This window comes from Pantherophis guttatus, chromosome 3, assembly GCF_059756535.1.
Source record: "Pantherophis guttatus breed Tessera chromosome 3, ASM5975653v1, whole genome shotgun sequence".
Classification (NCBI taxonomy): domain Eukaryota; kingdom Metazoa; phylum Chordata; class Lepidosauria; order Squamata; family Colubridae; genus Pantherophis; species Pantherophis guttatus.
In genome coordinates, this window is record NC_142065.1 from 144,890,854 (window position 1) to 144,907,546 (window position 16,693).

At 44.2% G+C, this 16,693-nt stretch overlaps 1 long non-coding RNA gene across 2 annotated transcripts in view; it reads left to right on the forward strand.

The window, feature by feature from the left end:
• The window catches only part of LOC117672454 (uncharacterized), a 32,189-nt gene that overhangs the window by 1,425 nt on the left and 14,071 nt on the right, over positions 1-16,693 (forward strand). The window contains exons 2-4 of one of the 2 annotated variants that reach the window (XR_009620228.2): positions 1,072-1,131; positions 10,090-10,176; positions 11,295-11,365. This is a non-coding gene — a long non-coding RNA (uncharacterized LOC117672454). Of the gene's footprint in view, positions 1-1,071; positions 1,132-10,089; positions 10,177-11,294; positions 11,442-16,693 lie in introns of those variants that run through there. The other variant, XR_004593248.3, reaches the window with a different exon arrangement.

The window sequence follows — 16,693 nt, forward strand, 5'->3', positions numbered from 1 at the left end:
GATTTATTCTTCCATTTTTTTTTTTAATTTTAGCAATATAACTTTTGGGAAGGAAGTAGGGCAAAAGTGGAAGTTAAAAAATATGCATCTAAAGTAACCCAGAGACTCATATCAGGTCCGCCTGATTCGCCAGTTGCGTCCCTTTCTGGATCGGGACTCGTTAAATACATTAAATACTTCCCGCTTGGACTACTGCAATGCTCTCTACATGGGGCTCCCCTTGAGGAGCACCCGGAGGCTCCAGCTGGTCCAGAATGCGGCCGCGCGAGTGGTTATGGGAGCGACGTGGCGCTCCCATGTGACCCCCCTCCTGCGCGAGCTGCACTGGCTCCCGGTGGTCTTCCGGGTGCCCTTCAAGGTTTTGGTTACCACCTTTAGAGTGCTCCATGGCATCGGACCGGGGTATTTACGAGACCGCCTTCTGCTACCAATAGCCTCTCACCGACCAGTACGCTCCCAAAGAGAGGGGCTCCTCAGGGTGCCGTCGGCCAAGCAGTGTCGACTGGCGGCCCCCAGGGGGAGAGCCTTCTCTGTGGGGGCACCTACCATCTGGAACGAGCTCCCCCCAGAGATACAGAGGATCCCAGACCTGCGCACGTTTCGCCATGCTCTCAAAACTTTTTTATTTCAGCAAGCTGGCCTGGCCTAACTCCCCTCTTTTAAATTTTTTTTAACTCGTGATCTTATAAATTGGGTGTTTTAATCTGTGTTTTGGCCAAAATATTTAATAATTTTAAGGGATTTTTAATATTTGTGTTATCTGTATTTTATCTTGGCTGTTCACCGCCCTGAGTCCTTCGGGAGTAGGGCGGTATAGAAATTTGATTAATAAATAAATAAATAATATAATATAATATAATCAAGATGTAGGGTTAAACCTTTTAAAAGCTTAAATTATGTATCTTCATCCTGGAACTCTTGCTTGCATGTGAGGCTGACTGGGGAATTCTGGAGTTGAAGTCTGCAAGTCTTAAAACTGCCAAGGTTGGATAGCTTTGCTCTAACCAAAACCACTACTTAGGGTTGCTATGAGACAAACATAAATTTACTTTATTCTGACCATTTCCATAGATCCCAGGAGCAGAGAAAGAAAGAGGGAGGTAAATCAATCATTTGCTGACCTACCTACAGGTATTCATTTAGCTCTTTCTCTCCAAGTGACATGTCTAATCAATGTTCCTTTTATATTCAGCTTTAGAAATGCTTGCTCTAGAGGGTGTGGTGTTCCAGGCAATTGTGTCCCAACAGAGACATTGACACCTAAATGTTTATGTATAACAGTTGCAGCCACATTGCCAAGTAACAGTGGTCCATACATTTTGCATGGAACCACAAAATGAGATTTTATTCTCCTGTCTCCATGAAAAAGAATAAGCATTTCTTAATTATAGATCATACCTTAAGTTTTATGTGCAATGCCTCTTTTTCCTTTGCAATAACTTTCTGAGAAAAATATATTGGTGAGAGATTTGCCTACACTTTAAGGCAAAGAGCCAAAGTAGACATAATTGGATCACTAATCCTCAGTTGGCTCTGACCTCAAGCTAAATCACTTACCTCTGGTGTTTCTGCTAGCTGCTATTAGCAGTGGAAAATAGCAGCTGTATGGGCAATTTATTTGGAAACTGACTAGTATTTGAGGAAAGGATTAAATGATTATCTCCTCACTCCAGATTCTTTTCGCCCCAAGTTACTTTTCAGGAGAAGAAATATAATGTGATGAGATCCATTCACATTATTCCCAAGTTATAAGAGCCTGGGATAGCTCAACAGACAGAGCTCTGTAATTTAACACCAGCTGTCTGCAATTAAAGTAAGATCGAATCCCACCAGGCTCAAGGTTGACTCAGCCTTCCATCCTTTCTAAGGTAGGTGAAATGAGGACCCAGTTTGTGGGGGCAATAAGCTGACTTTGTATAAATATACAAAAGGATGAAGGCTATTGCTTAACGCACTGTAAGCCGCCCTGAGTCTCCGGAGAAGGGCGGCATATAAATCAAATTAAAAAAAAAAAAAAAAAAAAAAGTTATACTTACTTGGCCCTAAATAATGTTATAGATTTGTTGCATACGAATGTACTTCAACCAGGGAATGAAATAGGTAGTTGTTTCCTCTAAGAGTTGACATGGGAACATGTACTGCCTGATAAAACCAGTAATGCAAACAGCAGAGTGACAATATACAAAAATAATTCCAAATTATAGGAAGGACTCGATAGGTGGATAAAAATGGCAAATCCAGTCTAAACATCTGGCTGACTATGCAAACAATCACTATAATAATACATTATGCTTGTACGCTGCCTGGCTCTCAACAATTCTGGGCAGTTCACAACAATCAAACAAAGAAATTACAATGAAATAAATAAAACCTAAAAGATAAAGATAAAAGATGACAAGCATGACAGGCCAGATGGAATGAAGTGAAGAGTCTCACTGAACCTTGCCAAGGTACATCTAGATTTTGGGGTCATCTATATTTTGAGGAACCCTTATTCCAAAGGGCAGGTGCTGCTGCAGAGAACGCATCAGTGGTGGGATTCATTTTTTTTTTACTACCGGTTCTGTGGGCGTGGCTTGGTGGGCATGGCTTAGTGGGCGTGGCTTGGTGGGCGTGGCAGGGGAAGGATACTATAAAATCTCCATTCTCACCCCACTCCAGAGGAAGGATACTGCAAAATCCCCATTTCCTCCCGATCAGCTGGGACTCGGGAGGCAGAGAATAGATGGAGGCGGGGCCAGTCAGAGGTGGTATTTACCAGTTCTCCAAACTACTCAAAATTTCTGCTTCCGGTTCTCCAGAACCTACTAAATACCACCTCTGGAGCGCATGCTTCAGAATCCCAGTAGATGACATTGTTTCATCAAAGGAAACCAGAGGATGCCATCCCTGCAAGATAAAAACAATCAGGCTGATTGTCGAGATCCCCTCGCCATTCAGCGGGATAGGGGGAGCTGCGGATCCTGGCGCTATGCATATGAAGTTGACCCCGCTGTTATACCTACTTGGATCGGCGGATGGGGTATTGGGCGGGGTGGTTGTTTACACAGGTGGTGGTGGGTGTTTAGCATAATTAGTAGGCGGCCGGTCACGCTGCGGTCGGAGCTAGGATTCTGTTTAACTGCTTTGCTGCAATTGCTGACTCATGCAGGGGCCGGGTGCTCCGGAAGGGCGTGTCAGCCAATGTAATCATTGGGCGCGTGGGTTTAAAAGGCGTTGGAAGGCGGCTGCTCCCAACGCCGACTTTGTATGCCTTTTGCATTAATTGTTTTCTTCGCTACTGACGGTGCTAGCGACCGTTTGAAATAAACCGCTTACAGCAACTAAGACTTGGCAGCGTCTGTTTATCCGACGTCTCCTGGACACGCAGTCAGGAAGCTAGACAGAAAGTCGGCGTTTTCATCCTCCTTTTCGCTGGTCTGTCTCGTTGGTGTTGCACCCGGAATGGCGGAAGGCACGACGGTCGGGACATCGGCGATAGAGGAAGATACGGCGGAGGACACCGTGGTGGAGGCTGCACCCGGTGCTCAAGCAGCTGAGGAGGGGGGGGGTGATGGTCATTCGCCCGAAGGAGAAGCTGGCGCAGGAGGACGCCGCTTCCGTTGAAGGCAAGGCTGTCGGCTCCGGCGGAACAAGACCAGAGTTAGGTGAGTGGTGGCAGAGCTCCGCCCTCACCGCCCCAAGGCCGCTCTCAGCACAGTCAGGGGACACGTCTTTCCAGGGGTGGAGAGAGCGACGGTGGTTGGACGACGAGGAGTGTGATTGGAGCCATTCTTCGGGGCTAGGAGCCTCCACCCTGGATGTGCTGCGTGAAAAGTTTGGAGAAGGGAGCTTCCGAGATGCCCCCTCCTGGCAACCGTGGGCGCAGTCGCATGAACCATGGCAGAGTCATGGGGAGACCCGGAGCAGTTCCGGGGCTCGGTTCCAGCTAGCAAGCCCGAAACTCCGCATTGAGAGGGGGGTGTTAGACCTGGTAGGAGAGGTCCATCCCCAGCTTCTGGTTCCGCAACCCCGGTGGGGGGGTCTGTGCGTGGGGGGGACCAGGAAGCCTTCCAACACTCTGGCTCCCAACAGGCGGGTCAAGGGGGGCCCCGCGGCCCTCTCCCGCAGCAAAGAGGGGCTCTCCAGGATACCCGGCCGGGGGCCCCAACCCCGCTGTGGATGCCGGGGGTGGGCGCCCCGCAACAGCAACAACAACTCTGGGGGCCTCCCCCCATACAGGCCACATTCGATGGGAGTGCCGACAGGGTCTCTTTATTCTTGAGTCAAATACTGAGTTACATGGACCTCTACGGGCGTCTCTATCCGTCCCAGTGGGCCATGGTGGTGGCTATTACCACCGTTCTAACAGGTGAGGCTGCAGATTGGGTTGCGGATTTACATAGCGACCACGCTAAAGAGCTGGCAAATGTGGGACTCTTTCTAGAAGCGTTACGCTGCCGATTTGAAGACCAGTCCAGAACACAGTTGCTTGAAAGCGAATTGGTGGCCATAAAACAGGGGGGTAGACCAGCGAGACAGTACGTCAAAGAATTTCGCACGGTGGCCGGTCGCCTCCGTACATGGCCTGAACGTCTCTTAGTACATCAATTTCGTCTCGGACTGTATAGAGAACTACGGCAAGCATGTGTTTATCGGGGACTACCGCCTAAGCTGTCAGAGTGGTTCAGCGCAGCTGTGGATTTAGATGTCGGGCTACGTGAGTTCCGTACCCGGGGTGTGAGTAGCCTTCCTTTTACCCCTCGGCGGGCCACGGAAAGACCGGCAAGCCCCAGAGGGGTGACCACCTCCCCGCCTCGTTCTCTGGTCCCTGTGGGGAGGGGGTCGATTCGCTGCTTCAGGTGTAATCAGTTGGGGCATCGTGTAGCCGATTGTCCCGTACCCCCTATTCCGACCACCAACCGTGGGCCCCAGCCAACTGGGAGAGGGCGTGAACGAGCACGTTCGTCATCAGAGAGGTCCAGAGTGGGAACACCCACGACGATACGGGGTGCCCGGGGAACGAGTGGAGAGGCAGGAAGTCCGAATCACCGAGACAGCGTTCCATTGGTTCCGGATAGCAGCGATGAGGATGCTCCGATTGATTCTATGGTAAGTGACCCTGTACGCCCGTTTGTCATCCCAGTTACTCTAAAGAACCTACGGACTACACGAGCCGTCAAACAGGACGCCCTGATAGATTCAGGGTGTACCCGGTGTCTCATTCGGAAGAGTCTGGCTATGGAATTGGGTTTGCAGTCAGCGAAGCTACCAGCTCCCATTCGCTTTGAGCAGATGGATGGTTCTTTATTGGGTGGAAAGGCTGCAACACGGGTTACCGAGTTAGTACGCTTAGAGATAGGGGAGCATTGGGAACATATTCGTTTCGTCATTGTGGACACAATAGTGGAAACTATCATCCTAGGTTTAGCATGGTTAGATAAATGGAGGCCTAATATATGGTGGGAGGGGGGTTATCGACACGTAAGACTAAGCCTAGGCCCAGAACCAGAACCAGAGACAGGGGTCGGGCGCGCGGGGTTGCAGAGAGATACTCCAGACGACGCATCAAAACAAGGATATCCTGACGTTTACAGGGATCTAGCAGAGGTATTCAATGAGGAGGAGTGTGAGGTACTGCCTCCTCACAGAGCGACTGATTGTGCTATAGAACTAAAGCCAGGGGTTAAATTACCAAAACCGCGAATGTATGCTATGACAAAACCAGAGTTGGAGGAACTCAGACGCTACATAGATAAGAACCTGGCTAGGGGCTTCATTCAACCTAGCAGGTCACACATGGCCGCTCCTGTTCTGTTCCGTGAAAAAAAAGACGGTGGTTTACGTCTGTGTGTGGACTTCCGGGGACTGAATGCCGTATGTGTCGAACATCTGTACCCGCTCCCATTAATGAAAGATCTACTAGCCACCCTATCGACCGGGCGTGTGTTTACAAAGTTAGACCTAAGAGAGGCGTATTACAGAGTGCGTATAAAACCAGGCGATGAGTGGAAGACCACGTTCAACTGCCCTTTAGGGAGCTATAAATTTAGAGTGATGCCCTTCGGACTGCAAGGCGCTCCTGCTGTTTTCATGCAGGTTATAAACGAAGTATTGCATGAACACTTATACCGAGGTGTCCTGGTCTATCTGGACGATATTCTAATTTATACCAGGACAATGGAGGAACATACAGAGTTAGTGAAACAAGTCTTGAGGAAATTATTACGGGCAAAACTTTTCGTCAAACTATCAAAATGCGAATTCCACCGCACTAGGCTGGACTATTTGGGCTATCGTATTTCAGGAAACGGAGTGGAAATGGATCCTAAAAAAGTAGATACGGTATTAGATTGGCAAGCTCCTAAAACACGAAAGCAATTGCAAAGCTTCCTTGGCTTTGCCAATTTTTATAGACAGTTCATCCCCGCGTTCGCTCAGATAGCTCTCCCTCTGACGGATTTGCTCCGTACGAAAGGCCCGGGCCTGAGAGCAAGACCAGGACAGCTATTAGTGTGGACTCCGGATTGTCAAAAGGCTTTTGAGAGTTTAAAAATCCTGTTCTCGCAGTCACCAATCTTACGGCATCCTGATTCGACCTTGCCGTTTGTTGTACAAGCCGACGCTAGCGACGTGGCCGTGGGCGCTGTGTTATTGCAGAGAACCAGTGACGGGGTGTTACACCCGTGCGCTTATACGTCCCGCAAACTGACATTAACAGAACGAAGGTGGGCTATTTGGGAGAAAGAGGCCTTCGCTGTAAGGTGGGCGCTACTTACCTGGAGGCATTTGTTGGAGGGCACTGGTACCAGATTCGAAGTATGGACGGACCATAAAAATCTCGAAGCACTCCAAAGCCCCAGACGCTTGTCGCCTAAACAAGTACGTTGGGCGCAGTATTTCCAAAGATTCAATTTTGAACTTAAGTATGTGCCGGGAGGGAAGAACTTCCTAGCGGATGCTTTATCACGACTCCCACAGTTTGACAGTAAAAGGGAAGAAGTCGTACAAGCCATGATCCCTGATAAGCAACAGTGGGCCCAAACTGCACGTACCAGATCTTTGTCCTCATGGGAAAACGAGCTACGTCGAGAGGTGGCTACGGATACCTGGTTGAAAACCCACGACACTAGGGTAACATGTCGAGATGGTTTAGCTTGGGTAGAGACCAAATTATATGTTCCTGAAGCATTAAGGCAGTCAGTTTTAAATAAATGTCACGATGCGAAAACGGCAGGACACTTCGGATTTCTTAAAACGTTACACCTAGTACGACGCCAATTTTGGTGGCCACGTATAAGGAAAGAGGTCGAACAGTATGTAAAGGGGTGTAAAGTATGTGCAATGGCTAAACCTCGACCAGGAAAGCCTCTTGGGCTTTTACAGTCGGTGGCAGAACCAAATAGTCCCTGGGAGGAGATCGGAATGGATTTTATTGTAGACCTCCCAGAGAGCAATGGCAATACGGTGATATGGACCGTGGTTGATCTGTTTTCCAAGCAGGCTCATTTTATTCCGTGTCATGGCTTACCATCAGCTCGAAGGCTGGCAAAATTGTTTATATGGCACGTATATCGGCTGCATGGAGCACCCCGACGCATTATCTCCGACAGAGGCGTACAATTCACCTCGGTATTTTGGCGTAGTTTCATGAAAATGATAGGCTCGTCACAGGGTCTAAGTTCGGGTTTCCATCCTAGCACCAATGGAGCAGCAGAAAGAACAAACGCCATGGTGGAAAGGTATTTACGTTGTTACGTATCATATCAGCAATCGGATTGGTCTGAGTTACTCCCCTTTGCAGAAGTGGCATATAATAATACTGTTCACGGCAGTACGGGTATTACACCATTTCAGGCTGTTTCAGGAAAAAACCTTCCTGCGATCCCTGAGTTAGCTCTCCAGAACCCAGATAAGGTGTCACCAGATAGTTGGGCTGCTCGTGTTCGAAGTCTTTGGCCCCAAATAAAAGAGGCGTTGGACAAAGCAACCAAAGTCTATAAATACCAAGCCAACAAAAGAAGAGCAGACCACAAACCATTTGCAGTAGGGGATTTAGTTTACTTGTCTACAAAATATCTCAAACTACGAATACCGAGTCGTAAATTGGGGCCCAAATATTTAGGACCCTTCCCTGTGGTAAAAGTGATTAACCCCGTTACAGTGGAATTAAAACTACCACCATTGCTGGGGAAGGTCCACCCCGTGTTTCATAGTAGTTTGTTAAAACCACTAGATGTCATTAGCAACCAGACGCTAAGGCCAGGCCCGGTAGAAGGGGATCATTATGAGATTGAGGATGTATTAGACTCAAAGCTCAGTAGGGGAGTCCTAAAGTATTTAATCAAGTGGAAGGGTTATCCGTTTGAGGAATCATCATGGGTTAGGGCTACGAATTTGCAGGCTGACCGGTTGGTTAATCAGTTCCATCATAAATATCCACATAAACCAGGGCCTTGGGGTACAGATATGAAACCCTAATACCATATTAACAGTGTATTATTATATCTTCCAGGAGGACACCTGGTAGGGGGAGCCGCCTGTCGAGATCCCCTCGCCATTCAGCGGGATAGGGGGAGCTGCGGATCCTGGCGCTATGCATATGAAGTTGACCCCGCTGTTATACCTACTTGGATCGGCGGATGGGGTATTGGGCGGGGTGGTTGTTTACACAGGTGGTGGTGGGTGTTTAGCATAATTAGTAGGCGGCCGGTCACGCTGCGGTCGGAGCTAGGATTCTGTTTAACTGCTTTGCTGCAATTGCTGACTCATGCAGGGGCCGGGTGCTCCGGAAGGGCGTGTCAGCCAATGTAATCATTGGGCGCGTGGGTTTAAAAGGCGTTGGAAGGCGGCTGCTCCCAACGCCGACTTTGTATGCCTTTTGCATTAATTGTTTTCTTCGCTACTGACGGTGCTAGCGACCGTTTGAAATAAACCGCTTACAGCAACTAAGACTTGGCAGCGTCTGTTTATCCGACGTCTCCTGGACACGCAGTCAGGAAGCTAGACACTGATGTTATAGGTGACAGGTGATCCCTCAAGTAATCAGACCTTATGCCATGTACAATTTTATAGATAATAACCAGCACCTTGAATTGCATCTGGAAGCAAACTGGCAGCAATGCTGCTTGGGCAGCAGAGGTATTACATGGGCATACCTAACATGCCCATCACAGCTTGCACTGCTGCAATCTGGACCAACAAAAATTTTTGGATGGGCTTCAAGGGAAACCCCATGTAGACCATGTTGCAGTAGTCAAGCCGCAAGATAACTAGAGCATGACTGATTGTACGAAGTCCTTTTTCTTGTCCCAATATGGGAAAGTGCATACCTAATGCACCAGATGGAGGCTTGGTAACACTCTTTAAGCAAGAGCTGCAAATCTGGGAGCACCTTCAGATTGCATACGAACCTGGAGTGGTACCCCAAAGGTCGAAAGTGGAATATCCCCAGATCTGGGTTTGCACTTACAGTCACCCAGTCTTGGTAGGCTTGAGTTGGAAGCAGTTCCTTCCCATCCAATGTCGCATAGCTTCCACTAAAATATATATTTAAGTAAAAAGGGTATCATATTGTTAAGCATTATAATGAGGTCTTATATCGCTTCCTAAGCCCCCATTATGGAAACATTACTGACCCATTAGGATGCCAGCCAGAATAACTAGAATCAAACTAAACAACTAAACCAAGCTAAATTGAATGCATAGTGCTGACACTCTAATTGCCAATTGCCAGGGAAGCCTCAAGCAAGGCACTCTTGCATGGCTAATGTTTCTGAAAGCTTTCAATACCCAGTGCTTCTTGGAGAAATGATATTAGGACTCTTGTCTGACAGAATACTTAACTGAAAAGATCATTATTTACCTAAGGAACAAGCCCCTTCCTAACCAGGAAGGGAAGATAGCTAGAGGAGTAGGGGAAAACTCATGAAGACATTTCTTAAGCTCAGGCCATTTTGTACATTTGTTTCAAAGAGAAATGTTTGCTATAAGATTCACTAGATTAGGATCATGGTCTGATGAAAGAGGGCATCGACTCATCGACTAATGATGTTCATTGTCATATTCCTTCTTGCACAAGTAATCCTCAATTTATCACCATTTCTTTAGCAACCAATGGAATGCCACTGGAAAAAGTGACTTACAATTGGTCCTAACACAACGATCACAGCATCCCCTTGGTCACAGGATAAAAATGTATGTATTTATGTATTTATGATAGTTGCAGCATCTTAGGGATATATGTTCACCATCTGTGATTTTCTCAGCCAGCATCTGACAAGCAAAGGCAATGGGTGAAGCCAAATTGTCTTAAGGTTCACACCGTTCCTTTAACAACTGCAAAGATTCACTTAACAAGTGTGGCAAAAAAGTCATAAAATCCAGTATGATTCATTTAACAACCATCTTGCTTAGCAATAGAAATTCTGGTCCCAAATGTGGTCATAAGTCAGGAACTACCTGTACCGCAATGGGAAGAAAGCTCCTATGAATGGAACTTTCTCCCATGGATGCAATTTTTCCAACTGCAAATAAGAAATGCTAATAATGATGAAGTATTTAATTGGGCTTAGGGTACAAGCAAAGAATTAGAGCCATCTTCTTCCTTTACTAGAGTTTCAATCTCCCACATTCTAATTTATTTAAAATTAAACATGCCGTGGGGCTACTTCCAAGCATTCATGTCATCTGTACCATTCCCTCTAATAAAAAATCAAGATATAGCTGTTATGTTTAAACAGCCTTTGCAACAAAAGCGATACACAAATATGCTTTAAAAAAGTATGGCTATTGCAGCTACTAAAACCATATAATCCTGTTATAGAATGGGGATATAAATAGGACAAAATTAACCAATCAATTAATGTAGTAGTCAATGCAATAGGCTAGGTCTAGGGATGAGGGATGGGATGGTTATCACAATCCTGACGTAAAGGACCATAACTGGAAAGCTGCTCCCAGTTATTTGTATTTTAAGTATTTATTTATTGGGAAAGCCTCATAGTGTTGAATCACGAGGTCCCTTGCAACTCTATGATTCTATGGTTCAGGTTGCTGAGATTCCCCACTTGCTCATAAAGCATCTTGTATAATTGAACTACTTGCTTGAACATAATTCTCGAGGTAACTGAAAAAATATTAACTAACATGCAAGGAAAGAAAAATAGTTACATCCATTAAGATAAAGTGTACAAATTTTTTTGGCGGGGGAGGCAGGGAGGAGAATGAGTCAGTTAAAGCAGAATTGTTCAGAATTATCACACTGGCTGAAAACATTTGATTTCTTCTCTCTCTATATTTTTTCCTAAATACAGTTCTTACAACTTCTTAACTGAAAACCTAGAAGTATATCAGACTGCAATATGGAGCAGAAAATTGAATTAGGGTAATTTAATTTTAATTTTCATGCATTCCAATTAATCTGTTGCAATTAGGGGATAATTAAATACAAATGATTTGTATACTTTTAATATAATGTTTGTTTTATTCTACTGATTTGAAATGCTGTGAAAGATTTGTTCTTCCAGTTCTTCAAAACACAATTTTGCTGAAATGGAACCCATTTATTACATTAAACACATAAAATGATTCATCTAAATGCACAGATACCCCATTTCCCTACAGAAGTAGTGATACATCTTCCTTATGAATCACATCTTTATAATTTTAAACAATATTTCCTTCAAATATTTTCCCCAACTTTCTCTATGTAAAAACCTCACAGATGTAGGTTAGCAAGCAAGAAAAAGAGATTGCCTTTTCTACATTCTATAATAGATTTCAAAGCTAACTGGAGATTTAAACCCAGGCTAGATAATATGACATCCCAATTTACTGCCTTCTCAGTGCTGGGCTATAGCTGTCAAACTTCCTGAGATTGAGGCACTGCTTCCATATTTGGATTGCAAAACTCCAGACTACCAGTAAAAAAATAATTTTCTGTGGATTTCACATTTTTAGTTGTTGTCATCTATAGGGGGCAATACTTATCTCCGTTTCAAGGCCATTGAGCAAGGCCGTTGAGCCAGCACTGTCCAAAGACATTTTCGCGGTCATGTGGCCAGCATGAGATCACGGAGCATCTTCCCACTGAAGTGGTACCTATTTATCTACTTGCATTTGTATGCTTTTGAACTGTTAGGTTGGCAGGAGCTAAGGTGAGGATGGGAGCTCACCCTGTTGCTTGGAGTCCGGGTCTCAAACTTCCATCCGACAAGCCCAGCATCTTAATCACTGAGCCACGCCACCCCACTCCCCTATATTACCAGTAGATGGCAGAAAAAAGGATATTTCATTAGCACTTTGCTGCCTCCTATTATCCATCAAGAGTATTAAAGTCCATTTCCATAGTAGCTTTCCTTATCTTAAGGGAATTGTGCTCTAATATACAAGGAATGAATCAGATTGGAACAAGCTATGATAAGATTTGTCGGAAAAAGTGCTGATAGACTTTCATTCTATAGCACTGTTGCATGGCTTTTGGTTATGGAGAAGATCAGTTGTCAGGAATCACATGCAGTAAACTAGAGAGTTTGGAGTTATAATGTTAGTTTTGGAAAGTAAATGTTTACTTATATAAATATATATTTTGTGTGTGTGTGTGTATGCAAGTGTATATACTGGTGTTTATATTACAATACCACTTTATAGCAAACCTATTTTTTGTAGAGAAAAGGGTAAAAGCATGTAACTAATCTTTGTGCAGCATATAAATGTTTTACTGAAATCATTAAAAACCTAAGGTTTCCATCAGAGCCTGAAAACATAAGAAAGGTTTGTCTGGTGCAAAGATAAAACCATAAAAAAGATGCCAGATAACCAAAGCTTTCTGTACAGGTAGTCCTTGACTTACGACTACAGTTGAGCCCAAAATTGATGTTGTCAAGTTGAGTTTTGCCCCATTTTACGACTTTTCTTGCCACATTTATTAAGTGAATCACTGCAGTTAATAACACGGTTGTTAAGTAAGTCTGGCTTCCCCATTCATTTTGCTTATCAGAAGTTTGCAAAAGGGAATTTATTTATTTATTTATTTATTTGTTTAAATTTCTATACCGCCCTTCTCCAATATAGGACTCAGGGCGGTGAACAGCCAAAGTAAAAACAAGACATACAAAATCTAAAAACTGTTTAAAATAATTAAATATTTTGGCCGTAATTAAAACAATTCCAATTTAAAATCAGTTTAAAATTTAACTCAAGCCAGCCCAGCTAGTTGAAATAAATGGGTTTTCAGGGCCCGACGAAAAATCCGGAGGTCTGTTATTGTACGTATCTCTGAGGGGAGGTTGTTCCAGAGGGTGGGCGCCGCCACAGAGAAGGCTCTCCCCCTGGGGGTCACCAGCCGACATTGTCTGGCGGACGGCACCCTGAGGAGGCCCACTCTGTGGGAGCGTACTGGCCGGTGGGAGGCTATTGGTGGCAGAAGGCGGTCTCGTAAATACCCCGGCCCTGAGCCATGGAGCGCTTTAAAGGTGGTCACCAACACCTTGAAGCGCACCCGGAAGACCACCGGGAGCCAGTGCAGCTCGCGCAGGAGAGGTGTCACATGGGAGCGCCTCGTCGCCCCCATAATCCCCCGCGCGGCCGCGTTCTGGACCAGCTGGAGCCTCCGGGTGCACCCCAGGGGGAGCCCCATGTAGAGAGCGTTGCAGTAGTACATGACTCAGGGACACGGCAACTGTCATTAATATGAGTCAGTTGTCAAGCATCTGAATTTTGATCATGTGACCATGGAGATGCTGCAATGGTCGGAAGTGTGAAAAATGATCATGTCACTTTTTTCAGAGCCGTTGTAACTTTGGTCATTAAATGAACTGTCGTAAATTGAGGACTACCTGTAATCAGCTTTTTAAAAGTCTCTTTTAAACTCCCTTTTTAAATAATCAGACAAAGGGATAAATGGAAAAGAGGAAATTATTCTGCTATAATATATTTATATCTGCTATAATAGCTGTATATGTACATAACACGAGGACTGTATTTCAGCATGTAGTGACCGCCATTTGTTAGCCAGCCAGATTTTTAGAGAATGTTAATGCACCCCTGCTTGTATAAATCATTGCTTATTAACAATGTAAAATTGTTTATTAGCAATATAAAGTATATATGAGAGCCAGCTTGGTGCAGTGGTTAAGGCATCAGGCTAGAAATTGGGAGACTGTGGGTTCTAGTCCCACTTCAAGCTCAAAGCCAGTTGAGTTACCTTGAGCCAGTCATTCTCTCAGCCCTAGGAAGGAGGCAATGGCAAACCACTTCTAAAAAAACTTTGCCAAGAAAATTGTAGGCATTCTCCAAGAACTGGACACAACTGAATGAAAGAAACAGAAGAAGACAAAAAAAAAAAAAAGATAAACAGTATCTATCGCTATCCACAAAGGGATGGAGCATTCAGCTTCAAGGTTTAGAAAAAGTTAATGAAATGTGTTTCCTTTTACTGTCCAAAGAGCTGAAGTAGATACAATTTCCTGTGGGAATTTTTAATGGAAAAGACAGGCTCAGAAAACAACTCTTGCACTGCAGTTAAAACACTGCTAGCTGGCTCGTTAATCTGAGACTCCTAGAGTTCCCTCTTGTATAAAATGAACAGATGAACAGACAACATTCAAGTATTTTGATAGGCATTTAACACCGAATTTGGGTGCTATACATTTTATTTTAATTCAGCGGTAGGATAAGGGTTGTTTATTTCAACAAAATCACACTGCACTACACATTCATAGTCTTGAGTCTTTGCGCCTTGCCTTCCGGCAGACTTTAAAGGAAATCTAGTGCCAATTGACTAAGCATTTTGGCAAACAGGCCATCCATTGTTAATTCCTGCTTACATTTTAGATCTTTTCTCTCCTTCCTTCGCCTTAAATTTGTTTAAAATTATACATAAATTATGCAAAAATACTGGAATCCAATTTGCATTATTGTAGTTCTTAGAGCATAAGACTCGTCACGATATGGAGGTATCTTAACAAAAATTATGAAAGATCTTAAGATTGTTTTTCCTGTCCATTGAACCCTAATTTAAGTAAAGTATTTATGTGAATTTGGCTTTAATTGACATGAGTGAAAATTGTGCTTAAGTTCTGGAATATTAGCTTCAACAGGGTGCAGTAAAGGACGGTTTCTCCTGGAGAGAGAAAATAGCAATACAATGTTTAGGGGTTTTTGTGGGCTTTAGTAAGAGAGAATTCATAACATTTATTATGTTTTCCACAGGAGTAGTAAAGATGGATAGTAACAGGAAAATATTAGTCATGGGAATACTACTATTTTTGTTTCAGGATTTATATTTTAGGCATTGCAGTGTCTGTATACATGATGAATGTCTGTTGAATACCATCAACACATTATCCAATTTAGAGAAAATATAAAACAAGAATGTGTTCTCATAAAGTAATTTGTCTCCTAAAACAATGGCATATCATTGTTTTGGGCTCATTTAAAATTTTGAGTGCATTGAAGATGTTCCCACAAAGTGACTGTCATGGGGCTACAGGGTGAGGGAGGGGAAAAATGTTTTTACTGGCAGAAAAATCGGTAAGTTTGCTGTCTGTTGTGATTTTTATTTTCTGAAACTTCCTGTGGAATGACATGGAGGCCAGAGACAGAAACAAGAAACCATAGGCTGCAATTTCACTATCTTGCAGATCAACTTCACATTTAATTAAAAGAATTTGAAAGCAAGATTGTATAGAAAGTTAGCACCTACCCTTCTCCTAGAAGAATGAAATATTCTAGGAAATATTAAAAAGGCAGAATATTATACCTCCCTGGATGAGAAAAGGAGATACATGGAAAGAGACGTGGAAAGTACATGGATACTTGGAAAGCAGCCCCCACCTTTGTTAATAGCCCCAGAAAGACTGGGCCATCCTATCTACAAGACAAAAGACCTTCACCCTCAGGACATAATAGGATTAGCCCTCTACTCATCTTACCACATGGCACCTGGGAAGATGACATCACCCAGCAAGATTCAGCTGAGCCTGGGACTCAAGACAACCTACAAAATTACCTCTGCATGGCCCAATGGGAGTCTGACAACCAATCAGAATACATTTCTTTCACAGGAACAGGAAGCAAGTTCAAAGCCCAAGAGTGGGTATAAATATATTTCCACTCCATCTGGTCAGCTACCCAGGACTTCAAACCATGTGGTCCTGTCCAGCATTAAACCATCTTTCCAATCAGCCTCCATGTTTCCAGTGTCTTTCTTCCCACTTGGAACTGAACCCAGATGGACATTTCTTCCAACAGTTGGCTAACCAATAAAACCTTTTTGGCCTACAGTACTGTTGAATCAGGTGGGGTGGCACTTTCAGTGTCAAGTACATTCAGATACTTTGCCCCTAAGATTTGTTGAATTTAGCGGCAGTTGATCTGTTTCTTCCATCATTGCTTTGGTCTTCTCCTCTAGCTTTAACTTGGGGAATTTTGTTTGTGGATATTATGTGTGCTTTATGGGTTTCTTTTATTGTCTCCTGTTTGAGGATTACTTTAATGAAAAACAGGCTAAGATCATTATAAAGCAATAAAGATGCATGGAATAAGGTTTTAGCTCTTTTCCTGTGCTGCAGCAGTCCTGCATTCCATTCCAAATACCTTTGATCCCCTGGGGCAAAATCTAACTAACAGACCAGAACTATTGTCTCTTCTTTCCTTTCCTGAAACCAACTTTTGAACTTATAAACCTTCCCAGGTGCATTTTGACAACATA